Source organism: Micromys minutus (assembly GCF_963924665.1).
Source record: "Micromys minutus genome assembly, chromosome: 10".
Lineage (NCBI taxonomy): Eukaryota > Metazoa > Chordata > Mammalia > Rodentia > Muridae > Micromys > Micromys minutus.
In genome coordinates this window covers 62,801,119-62,816,178 of record NC_137979.1, presented here as the reverse complement: position 1 = coordinate 62,816,178, position 15,060 = coordinate 62,801,119, and positions in this window count along the sequence as shown.

Below are 15,060 nucleotides of genomic sequence, written 5' to 3'. Positions count from 1 at the left end.
GTGTGTGCATGTGCCTGTATGTGTGTTCTCCCATGTCCCAACTCTCCCAGATATTCATCTGCATTTCTTCCACAGCAGACATTGACCTGAGTTCCAAGGCAGGAGGTTTTCTGTATCTGTGATTCCCTATTCCCAGGTTTGTCCAATGATGGAATATAGTGAGAATTTTGGTTTCTATTTTTTAAAAAGAAATATTATAAGAATATGTTTTGATTTTAATCCCAGGTGTGGAAATATGGGGCTGCTTCAGATTTTGTCCACAGCAGCTGATTATGATTTGCCTTATGCTCCAGCAGGGGTGTGATTTTGCCAGCTACAGATAGTTCCTGCAGTTGTGTGATATTTAGAATTCTGGGCATTTTTCAGAGAGTATGTAAATGCTAGAGCCCTGAGAGAGGTGGTGGGTTATTGGTTGGTTATTGATTGTTGGTTGTTGGTTGTGGCTTGTTAAGCAGTCATGTACTAAGGAGAAACAACAGGAAGAAATTAGATATTCTTACAGTGAAGATCAAACTTCTCCCAAGAAACTGAACATCCATAATCATCAGGGAGCAGTTTAATGATAGCACTGCCCCTTCAGATCCCTGACTTTATTCAGGATCTCTTTCCTCTCTTCTCTACCCCCTTTTTCTCCTATCTAGCATTAGGGTGTTGAAAGGGTGAAAAAAGGGGTATAGAAAGGTTGAAGAAAAGAGAACCCATGAAGTAGCCAAAGAACAGTTACAAGTGGCCCCATATATGAGGCTAGTCAGAGTGGAAATTTTTATTTCAAATGCTATAGAAAAACCAGCAGGGGATGAAAAATAGATTCCCCCCCCCCCAAAATACCAGCAAAAAATTTATTGTGGCTGCTACTGCTGTGATATGCCCTACTTTGCTCCCAGAGGGGATTTTGTTTTTTGTTTTTTGTTTTCTTCTATTTCTTCTTCATATATTCTGCTTTTTAAAATGTTTGAAAATGGTTTAGCAGTTGGAAAAATTATGGGTTGAGGTGGAGGCCCTTAGGAGGTGAGGAGCACCAGAAAATGGGGCACAAGAAGGCTCAGTCCCAATGACTGAGCAAAAGAGTAGGAGTTTCCCTTAGGAGGAAAGAGGGAAGGAAACCATGCTAGAGGGCAGTCAGATCAGCGAAAGGCCGAAAGTGTGGGAGGACAGCTGTTGAAAGAGTGTTTCAAAACAAAAGGGTTAATCTTGAGCCAACTGTGTCACCAGAGTGGGAGGAGGGGCAGCCCAAGGCTATGAGATCACCATCAGCTTTCCCACTAGTCATATAGCATATACCTGCTAATGGTGGTGAGCAAGGTTATGATGAGATAGGACAGTGTCCTGTAGAAATGTTAGATCCAAGTTTTGTTTTCTTTTTTTTAATTCCCCCTTTTAAAGAGGCTATGATTTCATATGGGATGCACTCGCCTTATGTGAAATGAATCCTAAATAATTGAGCTACACAAAGTAAGATTATTCTTCAAGATTGGAAGGGACTGGGGACGGCTGTGCTCTCGGCTGAACCACAGTAGCAGTGGTTGACATGGTGGAGGGAAGGAGCTGAGACTATTGAATAATGAGATAGATTGAGGGGAATGAATATAGTAAAAGACCGGTTCTGGGTGAAAAGAGGTGCTCTATAGACAAGAATAGATTCAATTTGATGACATTACTATAGAACAGTGTTGCTTAGTGACTTTAAGAGCTTGGGACAAAGTTTCAGAGCCGGGGAAGCATCCACCTTATTTACAAAGATTATACAAGGCTCTGGAGAAGCTTTCACTGATTTTTCTTTACAAAGATTAGTCTCAGCTGTAAACAAAGCCATATCAGATCCTCATGAAAGGAATGTGTTGCTAGAGACCTTGGCGTGCGAAAATGGAAATACTGAATGTAAGAAGGTTATTAGACCATTGAAGGTGAGAGTAGAGTGTATGGATAAATAGATAAGGGATATGACCAGTATCAGTTCTAATGTGTACCATGCTGATATCATATGTAAAGCTATAGCTAGACAGCTCTGATATCAAAATACCCAGTGCTTCAATTTCAGGATACAATCATTTGCAAAGAGACTGTGACCAGGCCAGTGAAGGCCTCACATCTCAAAATGTTCAGTGCTTTAATTGTAGAAAATTTGCTCATTTATAACAAAACTGTGAACAAGGCATCACTAAGGACAATGGTTTTTCTAAATATAAACCACAAAGAGGGCCTAGGTGTCCAGGCTTGTGCAGGGCAAGTGTCCCATAGGACCAATGAGTATAGGTTCAGTAGTGATATTCTTCGTAATCTCTTATCATTGGGAAACAGCCTGGCTCAGAACTCTGCAGCAATAGTTTTGAGCCATTTCAGTCAAAAGACAACAGTAGCCAAGAGACCCTGGACTAGAGAAAAAAAACTATGGAATTAAATTAGCCTATGGACAAATAAATAAAATAATTAATTTAAACAATTATCCTAGATACTATGAGGATCTGTTAAGATCAGAAGGGAAGCTCTCAAAAGTTTTGCATTGGGGACACAGATTTGTACATATTTCTGCAGGAAATGAAAAGCTGTAGATACTACCAAAACCAATAAAAATTATAATTGAGTAGGAGAGGCCTCCTGAAAGCCTTGGCCATTAACCTGAAAAAAGCTCTTATTTCATTGAGAATGTTTCTGTGTATAATTTCCTACCACACACAGCATAATTAATGGCTTAAAACAGAAAGGGGGAAATGTAGTGGAAATTCTGGAATTTGGGTTGTGGGGAGCCGAATGCGGACGCCATTACAAGATGGCGCTGGCTCCCCGCACGCTTTGAGGTAAACAACTCCATATATAGTAATGTTCTTGTCAGCTAAGGCGCTGCACCCTGCGCATGCGCAGTACATAACCTATCTCCGGCCAATCCCGAGGCCTCTGGTGTCAGCAGACTGGTGACAACCAATCATGGCAAGCCCGTATGCGCTTCTCCCTATATAAGCGGACAGCTAGGGTAGTTCAGCCCCCTCGCTTCCTGCTCTCCCCTTCAACCAAGAGGCTCCCACAATAAAGCGTGATCTGAGAAGAATCCTCTGGTGGTGGTCGTCTTTCCTCGATGGTCAAGGAGCATGCCGCATCTTAAATGTCCCAAGCTACCGTCTCGCCAGCAAGAACGCACACGGAACACCAGGATCCTTCTGCAGCAAAGCGTTTATTGCATCTTGAAGAGGAAGACCACGAGGCCCGTCGAGCTGTCCCTTATATAGTCCCCAAAGCTGCGTGTCCACGTCTAATTGGTCACTTACTCATGATCTCACTGGCACGCCCCGGGGTGGGCAAAGACTTGGCGAGAACACACTCTTGCACATGCGCACACAGTTTGATTACAGAGAGGGGCCAGGCTGCCGCAACGGAAGTCAGTGCCATCTTGTGATGGCGAATGCTATCTCGGCTTTCCACATTGGGTTTCTTTAAAAACAACAACAACAACAACACAGGAATGTCTTTGTTTTAGTCCCAGGTATGGGATGGGGGCTGTTTCAGATCTTATACAACAGCTGACTATGATTTGCCTTGTATAAGGATGTGATTTTGCCAGCTGCAGATAGTTTCTGTGATTGTGTGATGTTTGGAATTCTGGGAACTTTTCAGAATTTATACAAATGCAAGAGCCCCAAAATAAGTGGTGCATTGGTGGTAGGTTGTTGAAATAGTGATAATAATAATAATAATAATAATAATAATAATAATAATAATAATTAGGAAAAGAAGAGAAAAAGAAGAAAAGGAGGAGGAGGATAAAAAAGAAGAGGAGAAAGAGCAAATGGAGGAGGAGGAGAAGAGGAAGAAGAAGAAGGAGGAGGAGGAGGAGGAGAAGGAGAAATAGATATCCTGACAGTGAAGATCAAACTTGCCCCAAGGAACTTAATACTCCTAATAAGCAGGAAGTAATTTAATATAACACCACCCCTTTTCTGAACCCTGACTCAACACGGGATCTCTCTCCTCTCTTCACTATCCTTGTTAGTTAGTTTGTTTGTGTTCTTATCTTGTATTAGGAGGTTGAAAGGATGGAAGGAAAGGGTGGGAGAAAGAAGAACCTACAAAGTAGCCAAAGACAAACTACAATAAACAATGGAAGGAAGGTGTTTGGAAGAAGCACACACACTCACACACACACACATACACACACACACATATACACACACACACACACAGAGAGAGAGAGAGAGAACAACAACAAAATATAGATAAAACCCCAACATAGCACAAGGATTTATTTGCACAGCATCTTCATTGTTCTCAGACTGATAAAGAATCCAGAGGTGATGTCACAGCTCTGAGTGAAAACATCATTACCATCTTAAGGAAAACCTGGCTCCAAAATGTCCCTGGAAAACCAGGAGTTGCCTCCAGGAGGAAGGCGTCTGGGTTGTATCTCAAGTAATGGTTGTGGCTTTGCCTGCTTTGGCCATGGTCAAACATGGCCACGGTTAAACAGAGTAAAAGATGAGCAGCAGAGGAGGGTCTGGAATGGAAGCTGACACAATCCCCTTCGTGATGTTAGAATGAAAGAACCGCCTAGACATGGTCCTCCAGGTGGGAGGGGGCATTAGACAGAAGCCATACAATAGCCGGAGAGCTAAACAAATGGTACTAACAGCAAGGGGAGGCTCTATTTAGAGCTAAGAGTGAGAGCTCCAAATAGAGTAAGAATCAGAGAGAGAAACCAAGAGGGCGGTGGGGGGGGTGGTGGGGGCACGCTGCTGTGAGTGAGATGGAGAGGCGGGACCTCTTCAGGAAGCAACCTTCAGAACCCAGCACCCTGCCCCACCCCTCTCCACCCCTGCCACCATCAGGACTCTCTGAACCTAAATTCCAAGAACAAAGGCGAGATCTGACTCTTAATAACCTCTTAGGGGTGGCAGGAAATTCTCATACTGCATGATTTAGTTCAGCATAGATAGCATTGGACACAGAACATGGAGGAGGCAGGTACCATGAACTTCTTAACTCTATCCCTGAGAGAGCTTCGGGGAGGTGTAGCTGGATTCAGGCAGTGTGATCTGGCCTAAAGGTGCAGGCCTGTGTTCTGACACAGGGGCAGACATGGAGCCTGGGGCATGGTCTTCCTGTGTGCATACACTACACACTTCTGCCATTTGGTCACTCTCCATCTCTCTGTCTGCTTCTTGCTCTCTGTCTCTGTCCTTCTCCCTGGGTCTCTCTCTCAGAGGCCACCTTCCATCCCCCCAATAAATCTCGAGTGAATTCTGTTACAAGGTATGATCTTTGCAGCTTTCCTTGGCCTGGATCTGCCAAGGTGTTCTTCCACAGCTAAACCCTAACACGTTGTGGGAGTGTGGTCAGAATACTGTGGAAGAAAACAAAAAGCAAGTGTTGAGGTTCATTTTTTTTTCTTTTGCTACATATTGTAATGCTAAATACTGGCCCACAAGGCCTGGTCACCCACAAAAATGAGGGTGTCCACACATTGACTCAAGTGACCTATGTAACTTTGACCGACAAGTTAACCACGAGGGGAAGAGGAGAAAAAGGTAGAGAGAGGAATTACCATGGGCTGGTATGTTATGAAAGCATGAACATGGGGGCTGGCCAATTGGGGTTAAAAGTGGCTCAGGGGGTTATAACTCAGGTTATTGATAGGGAAGTAGGAATAGTAGCTTAGAGGACAGATACCTATCTGCTCAGCACTAGGGCATTAAAGGCCTGCGGTAAATATCCAAATTACGTGTCTTTTACCTGGGAACGAAATGATCAAAGGTGGGGTAGAAACCCCCAATCTGAGATAGAACAGAAGCTTTAACAAGCAAGAGTCCAGGGGCTGGTAACTAAAATGACAGCTTTTGTCTCTCTTCGTCTTTGAACTTCTCCAGAGGTGTTGGCAGGGAGACACCACTCTGAGCCAACACTACCCAGTCACTTGACCTCCTCAGTAGTAGAGACAGAAGCTGAAAGACTCCACGTGCTGAGCACAGGCAGGCAGAGAACCACGAGGTGCTGGGCTGGGCTGGGGAAGCCCCAAAGTTCAAGGGGCTCAGAGGCCAGCTCCCCTGGGCCATCTGGGGAGGGTGGAGGAGCGCCCCCACTCCCAGAACTGCTTCCTACCCAGCCTAGTGGTGACTCACAGGAAGCTGGGAAGGCACTGACCACTCGCAGCAATGGGAATTCATGATGATCCCAGCTGGCTGTGGGTCTGGGTTTCTGCAGGAAGGAGGGGCTTCACTTGTGGAGAGAGAGAAGTGGGTCCAGCAGGACTCCTGTGGCCATGGAGATAACAGCAGATTTTCTAGTCAGAACCTCGGATATGTGTCATGAGAGCTACAGGAATCCCGGGTGAGAGTGTCTGGAGATGGTCCTACCTCTAGAGTCTGGGACTTTCTTTTTTTGGTGCTCAGATGTCCCATCCAGTCCCAACTGGTCCTGCTCCTGAGCCTTCAGAACAGGAGGCTAAGGAAGACCTGAGGGCGGATAGACAGGACCCCACCCGAGGAGTTTGCCTGGCCAATCGAATCATAAGGGTTTAATGAAGAAGTCACGAGTCTCTAGAGGCCACTGTTCCCATTTTAATCTTTCCCTTTTGGCTTTTTTGTAAAAACAATGGAAACTGGGGTGGAGTTTCCTTCTCCATTGTGGGAGGGTTGTGGCTGAGGAGGGTGGACAGGGCTGGTTCTGGAAGGAGGGGCCTGCTCAGGCTTGGGCAGGGTAGTGTACCTGGCTCCAAGCCTTGTGGCCTGCTCACTGGATGCCTGTCTGCCCAGACGGCCCCGTGTGGCCTAGAGTGTGGCATTCAGTGTGTGGAAATTTCTGTCCCTCATGGACCTGGGCCATGATGAGCTGTGGTCTTGAGACCTGAGACTGGCCGGCCTGGCCTGAGACAGTTGAGTCTTTCTGAGCAAACCTAGTTCATTTGAGTCCTTGTGCCAAGTACTTCTGGGAACTGAATCCAGGTGGCTGGTGCCCTGTGGCCATTGTAAAGCTGGTTTTTGGCTAACATTCCTGTAGGCAGCCTGTTTCTCATGAACAAAAAAAGGTAGATACATGTAATTCCTATCACAGAAGTTGTATTTTATTATGTTAAGGGCCATCATACAAGGTTCACCCTAAATTCCTAACGATGGTCCTAAGCCTGTCTCTCCAAGAGAGGGTCAGGCCCAGTCTCTGACAGACTGAGAGGATCCTGGGGAAGACTCTCCAGCTGTAGGGGAAATCAAGATGGTGTTTCTCCAGATGTGCAGAGCAGAGGGTTGTTCATGGTCTTTGTTTATATACTGTGCAGTGGGGCTCTAGGGTTGCGTCTGGTTATCCTGAGTGAGTATTGTCACTAGGTGCTGGTGGGATTCTGTAAACCCCACCCCTCAGTTACCTGGCAATAGCCAGGTATGCTCCGCCCCAGTGACCTGACACTATAAAAGAGGCTGCTTTCCCCCTCCTCTCTCTCTTGCTCTCCCGCCCTTACCACTCCTCTTCTCCTTCCCTTCCCCCTCTCCCAGGTGCTCATGGCCGGCCTCTTCTCTGCTCCTCTCTTCTCTCTCTCTGCCTCTACCACCCTCTTAACTCCCTCATGACCTGAATAAACTCTATTCTGTACTATACAGTCATGTGGCTGGTCCCTCGGGGAAGGGATTCCCAACATGGGCCCCCCAGAGGCATCTCCCTTGCCCCCAGGCCTCGCCGCACCTCCATGGGCCATATGCCCCCCACTCTCTTCATCCTTTTCTTAACAGGTGCAGCTTTGGAGATAGTGGATTCCTGACTAAGCTATTTTTACATTATATTTTACCTGTCTAAAAGGCATTTTTAACTATTCTCATTACATGATTCTCCTGTGGCTCTCTGGGCCATCCCAAACATAACTACTGCTCTTAAAGACCATGGCTTTTAAAGACCCTGCTTTCTGCCTTTCTTTTGGGCTCAGGGTCTTGCTGTGTAGCCCAGGCTAGCCTCAACTTCCTGAGAACTGGGATTATAGGTGTGTGTCATCAAACTCAGTCTGATTGTCATTCATCTGCCAGAGGGCAAGGCTTGAGCAGAGCAGGTTCTACCACCCTGGGCTGCCTGAGATTCGGAACAAAGCAAAACAAAAGCTTCCACAAACAAGGACAAGATCAGCTTGTGTGTGTGTGTGTGTGTGTGTGTGTGTGTGAGAGAGAGAGAGAGAGAGAGAGAGAGAGAGAGAGAGAGAGAGCCTATGTGCCTGAGTATGTGTGTGTTCAATGTGTGCATTGTTTGTGTGTCTATATGTCTGTGTGTGCATAAGTGTGTGTATGTGTGCCCTCCCTGAGGCCTTAATGGGAACAGATTCAGACCAGCAATAGCAAACCTGAAGTTAAGAATAGAAAGGCACTGAAGGTTGGGAGTCAGAATCCATGGGCCCAAAGCCCAGGGCTCCAGCCCAGGAGGAGATGCATCCCCGGACACCCAGACCCCATGCAGGGTGCCAAGCATCGCCCACCTTACTGTTCTCTGCTGCTCCGCAGCCCTGGAGCTCAGTGCCTGAGGTCGGGCCTGCGTTACTCTCTGCGCTTCATTCCTGTGAACAGTTTTGTTGATTCTCAGACAGCAGAGGTTCTAGAATAAGGCCCTTGGTATATATGAAGTGGGATCTGTTCCTCCACCACCTACTCTCTACTGTGACAGAGTCACTGAGAGGAGCTGGGAAAGTTCAGTGTCCCACTAAGATGGAGGAGAAACCCAGTTTCTTAAAGGACAGAGAACAAAGGCCCAAGAAGGACGGTCAGCCATAGTCAGACCTCCTACCACTGCGGCCCAGTGAGGGAGATAAAAACAAAAACCTATACACTCCACACTCACACATATGCACACCACACATGCACTCATGTACATATGTGCACTCACACACATACACACCACACTCATATATACCCACACACATGCACACCACACACATATACCCACACACATGCACACCACACACACATACCCACACACATGCACACCACACACATATACCCACACACATGCACACCACACACACATACCCACACACATGCACACCACACACGCACAGCACACACACACACACCACACTCATATCACACACATGCACATACCATACTCACATACACTCACATGCATGCACACCACACTCACATACATGTACACCACTCACACACACATGTACACCACACTCACATACATGCACACTACTCACATACACATATACCACACTCACATGCATGCACACCACACATACATACACACCACTCACACACTCATGTACACTACACTCACATACATGCACACCACACTCACATACACTCGCATGAACGCACACCACACTCATATACATTCACACACACACACCACTCACACACACACATACCCATTCCTGACACAGAGCTTGAGACAGCTGTGGAAACTTCCAAAGGCCTTGGGTCTCCAGAGCCTGCAAGGCGGCTCTGGCAGCTTCTGGAGGCCGCAGAAGACACACCTCCAGGCTGTGCTCTTTGTTTTTATTAGGGGAAGATATCAATTAAAATAATTACAATTCAAAAAAAATTGCAATAGACAGAGAAGGGGGGTTGTTAAGTGCAAGGCGGAAGCGTCCAGAGAGCGCAGGTGAACTCTCACCCCTCCCAAACCTCTATTAGCATCTCACTAATAATCACCTGCCCATTGTTTTGGAGAAGAGAGTCCTTCCCCGGAATATGGTGCCCGGCGCTGTACAGTGGGCCAGCTAAGGGCTCAGCAGCAACCTTTTAATCAAGTTCCTGGGAGGCTAGATGGTTCCGCGGAGCTGGGAGCTAAACAAAGAAACAAACAAACAAACAATCTTCAGGGCTTTGGGCTTGCAATGTCCCTTCCAGCGCCCCCACCCCTCCCCCAAACCTCCCTGCACTCAGGACGGAGGATCGGCCCGGAGGACGTCTGCTGTTTTTTCCTCTCTCCGTGGGCTTGGTGTGGGCCTGGCCGCTCCTCACAGATGCTGAGGCGGGTGGATGTCTGAGTTTCTAGGCAGGGTAGATACCTGGGCTGGCGGCCTGGGAGAACACTGGAGAAGAGCATGGTCAGGCCACACCCTGTGAGTCTGTCTCAGTCAGTCTGGGCATCAGTCGGTCACCTGCAGATTTTAGAGTTTTTGGTGATTTTGACATGTGGGGATCTACAAAGTCCAGTGCCCACGGTACAAAGGCGGAACCAGGAGGGGCCGGAGAGCGCGGGCTGTTCAGGCCCCCGCTGGGCGGTCGGTTGGAAAATGACCCCATAGAAGACTGACCCAGTCCGTTTTCTTTCTTCCTGGCCTGAGAAGCTTCCGTTTGGGCCCGGATGTCATGATGTCACTCACACCTGCGTGTTCCTGGTGAAAGGTGGAGGGCACATTTTGTTCCAGGTTTGGAGGTGGGAGGATTTCCTGGCGGAGCCCAGCGCCCATCACTTCCTATGGGAGAAAACCATTTGTAATGGAAGCTGACGGGCTCCTGGGTCTCAAGCGCTCTCTCTTTCTGCCACCTCACTCCCTCCCTGGCCTTCCGGCCAGAGAATGCCCTCACTCAGTGGGGACTGGGAAAGGTGGGATTCCAGTAGACAGTCTTGAGCGGGATTGCTTACTCATGGAAAACACACATTTTTAAAAGATTTTAGGGCTGGAGAGATGGCTCAGTGGTTAAGAGCACTGACTACTCTTCCAGAGTTTCTGAGTTCAATTCCCAGAACCCACATGGTGGCTCACAACCATCTGTAATGGGATCCGATGCTCTCTTCTGGTGTGTCTGAAGAGAGTGACAGTGTACTTGTACATATAAAATAAATAAATCTTTAAAAAAAAAAAGAAAAACTCAGTGCCCTGGGGGTTGCTTATTTAAATTTTTTTTTTTACTATTTTATGTGTGTATTTTTCTGAATGTATGCACATGTATCACATGCGAGCCTGGTGCCCGCAGAGGCCAGAAGAAGGTGTTAGGACCCCGGAACTAGAATTATAGACCGTCATGTGTTACCATGTGGGTGCTGGGAACCAAACCTGGGCTGGCTGTAAGTGCAGCAGCAATCACCCACAAGTGCTGGCTCCTGTGTTTGCCGAGCTCCGTCTGAAAGACCAGGGTAAATCTTGAACCCCTAACAGGTAAAGTAGAAGACTTCTAGCAGGTAGCGTAGAGCCAAAAATGTAGGATAGCCAGTTCAGTGGCTCTGTTTCAGGAACTGACTGACCATAAAACCATAAAAGTTAAAATAACACCTCATAAACAATCTTGAGAAACCGGGTGTTTCCCTTGTGATTCTTCACTGGTATTTTTGGCATTTTCCAATGATGTACTCCCTCCCCCCTTGGGTTGTGTTTTTTTCCTTTAAAAACCCCTGTGTGGGATATGAGTCTTCACCCCAGTGCACTGGTTCATCAATAAACCTCGTGTAATTGCAGCAAGGAAGGTCTCTTGTGAGTTCTTGGGGGGTCGTGTTATCCCGAGACTTGAGTGAGGGTCTCCCCTCTGCGGGGGCCTTTCACGTCGATCAGGGCTATGCTATGGAGGGATGAGAGGGTCTTCACTCTGGAGTCTGCCCTGTAGTCTCAGTGGCATGGCAAATGGAGAGGGACCTGCACACAGCACACCTTTCAGAACCAAGCAGGAACATATGCTGGTTTGGCTGCTGGAGGACCGAGGCCCAGGATTTGGGACCTAAGCTCATCTTAGTCCACCCTGAGGCTTACGCCTTTCATACCAACTACTAGTGAGGAGGAGGCCATTTATCGACGAGAGCATCTCAGAGAGCTTCAGAGACATGGTTGAGGTCACACAGCTAAGAATCAGACGAACCTGGACTGGAAATCTTGTGTCTGGCTCCAGAAGCCTTCCTCAGTGCAAAATGGGTTCCCCCCTTCAGGGTGGCCCAACTTGGCCTTCTCCGCTCCTGTCCTCTCTGAAGCTCAGAGCTAGGCAGAGAGCTCTAGCTCTCTCTTAGTCATGGCTTCTCCCTCACAGCCCAGTCCACCTCTAGCCTTTGCTGGTCGAGTTCGGGTTCTTCCCCCTCTGCCTGCAGGGACCCAGTCTCCTCTCTGGCCTCTGGCTTCTGTCCTGCTCTCCTACTCCCTCCCTTCGCTCTGTGGCAGCCTAAATTCCTCCCAGGGCATCAGACCTGCCCTGGCTGTTGGCTGTAACCAATCAACTGAACTTCTACATCCACCTGTCACTCACATCACCTCTGCCCAGAGTACCCGCCCTCCTTGGTTGGCTTGGCAACCTCCTATGTGTATATCACAACCCAGCCCCTGGGTTATCCATTCTCCACTCCTTTTTGTTACTTCCAGGAAGCGATCAACTGCCAGCCCCTTCCTTCTGGGCTCCACACTCTCGAAGACTTTGCAGAAGCACAGCAAAGCTATTTAACATAAAATCTCGTTCCTCACCCATCTATCCTTCTGCACCTTGGGAGGACCCTGCTCTCTGCCCTCTTCTGGTGTATGAAGGCTGGCCACAGTCCCTTGGTTACAGCCTCTGGCTCTGTGACCTCTCTTGTGGCCGGTGTGTCCCAACCCACCTCTCCACTTCTCTCTTCACACGCTTGGCCACAGTTAGGCCGAACTTCAAGGGGAGGACTTGTTCTTTTGAAGGGGTAAGTTCCAGCCAAGTTGGCTGGTGAGTGATTTCTGCAAAAGTGGAGTAATTGGATGGATGTTGCTATGACAACGGAGCCTTTTCTGGAAACCACTGGTGGGAGGCAGGAGATGGCTAGCTCTGGCTGCCCTGGGCGCTTCAGGCCCTGGGGTCCAGCCAGGAGGAAATGGCAGTGCCTCCCAGTTCAGCCCTCTCTGCAACTTCCCTTGCTCAGGCCTCCTTCCTGTTGCAGTCTTCCCACTTCACCGAGCCTCAGAAATCATGTCCATAGCTGCTGGGCTGGCTCTTGGCATTCCCGCTGTTCCCAGAACCTGTCACCTCTCCCCCTCAATCAGCAGAGAACTGCTTGATGTAAGTGTTGACAGGTTAGGAACAGCTTCCGTGGACCCACTGGCCTAGGCTGCAGCAAGAGACTGATCACCCCTGAGCTCAGGAAGGCCCCAGCAGGAGTGTCCTCTGATGGGCCGGAAGAGGTATTCCTCACAGATGGTGTGGGGCTCCATGCATTCCGTGCACCCTTGATACAAGGGTGGCCTAGCCTCTGGTGCCCTATAAGGCCTCTTCTATCTCTCCCAGGAAGTCTTCTGTGACTTATGCACACAGCAGGCCAAGAAAGCATTGGGAATCCACTTGTGCTGTTGAAGGTCGACAAGGGGGTGTGGCATATCCTGGCCATCATGTATGTAGCTTTCTGATAGGCCAGAGATCACAGCACCTGCGTGTCAGCGATCATAAATGGCTGTACCATGGAACCTCCGAAGGCTCATCTGCTTCTTATATTTGGACACAGGTCTACCTCCAGTCTCCTTCTCATGTGAGTTATCCCTTCCGCAGCTGGAGGGTGAGAGGAGACCAGCAGGGTTCTGGGATGAAGTAAGTGCCCTAGCGACTTTCTAGGAGAGATACCATGACTGAGGCAACACTTTATTAGGGGTTTACAGCCTCAGAGGGTGAGTCCATGACCACCATGCTGGGAACATGGTGGCATACAGACATGATGCTGGAGCAGCAGCTGAGAGCTTACATGCTTGAACCACAGCCCGCTGAGAGAGAGCCAACTAGCAATGGCTTGAGCTTTTGAAACCTCAAAGCTCAGGCTGGAGAGATGGCTCAGCGGCTAAGAGACCAGACTCTCTTCCAGAGGTTCTGAGTTCAATTGCAAGCAACCACATGGTGGCTCACAGCTACCCATAATGGGATCTGATATATTCTTGTGGGATATCTAAAGATAGTGACCATGATACATAAAATGAATAAATAAATCTTAAAAAAAAGAACAAAACCTCAAAGCTCATCATCAACAACACACCTTTTCTAGCAAGGCCACATCTCCTAATCAGGAGATGCTGCCTTATGGCCTATGCTGTTCGCTCTAACAGGGCCTGGATCTATCTTGTAGTCCAGCATCTGCTGGTGCCAAGCTGAAGAGAGCCGGGGGCTACTGGTAAACTCCAGTGAGTGGGCAGAGGTGGGTTTTGAAAGACCCACAACAGACATTCCTTGAGATGCCAGATGCCCAGAGGGTGAAGAGGATGAAGGCTGTTCAGTGATGTGAATGGGCTATGCTTCATGTGTTACATGGATCCAAACATCTTTCCTTCTGCAGCTGGGTGCAAGCTGTCTCTCCGCCCATCCTGAGACCCCAGGCCAAGCTTGCCCTCTGCTCATCCAGTGTACTCTAACTTGACTCCAAGTAGCAGAAAGTCCTGTGGGCCCTTTCCTTTGCTGGTGTCAGGAGTCGAGTGAGTCACGTGGTTGTATTTTTTTTTTTTTTTTTTTTTTAATCAACACTTGGGAATTTGCTTCAGGACCAAGAATTAGAGGGAACAGGTGCCCAGTTGCCAGATCGGAGGCAAATTATTTGGATCTGATCCCAAGGAGTGAGTGGCTAGACAGGAGAAAGGGCCGATGGGTGGCTGGCTGTGCCCCAGGGAGAGAGGTGCCTCGGAGGATCTTGTGGCTGACAGAGGACATTGTGAGTGTTGTCCTGAGGTGACCACTAATTCTTCTCCACCTGTCCAGGTCAGAGTGTGCGTAGGGTTAGTGGTGGGGTCCCGTGTCCGCTCTGTCACAGGGCACGGCCGCTGGGGAGGCGGGATACAGGAAGTTTGACTGAGCTTACTTCATGCCATTGCTGGTTGGGTGTCTGGCTGTAGGGAAGTCACATGATACCACTCCAGGGGTGGGGAAGCGTGGAACAGCTGAAAGTGGCTTGGGGGTCCCCGGGCCTGCAAGGAGGCAGGGTCATCTAATTCTCAGGCTTTCGGACACCCAGGCACTGCTGGATGCTGTGGAAAAGCTTGAGAATGGAGTGGGGGCTTGCCGGGTCAAGGGGGAAAAGAGGGGGTGCTCTGGCTGGTCCCTTGAGGTTTGGTCCTTGGGCTTGGCTTGATGGCAGCCTTGGCTGGGAGCAGAGAGGTTTTCTACAGGAGACTACACTCTATGGGTGAAGGCTGTCTCCATTGCTCCCCACAGTAGATCCCGATGAAAAGTCAGTCCGTGGTTTTAA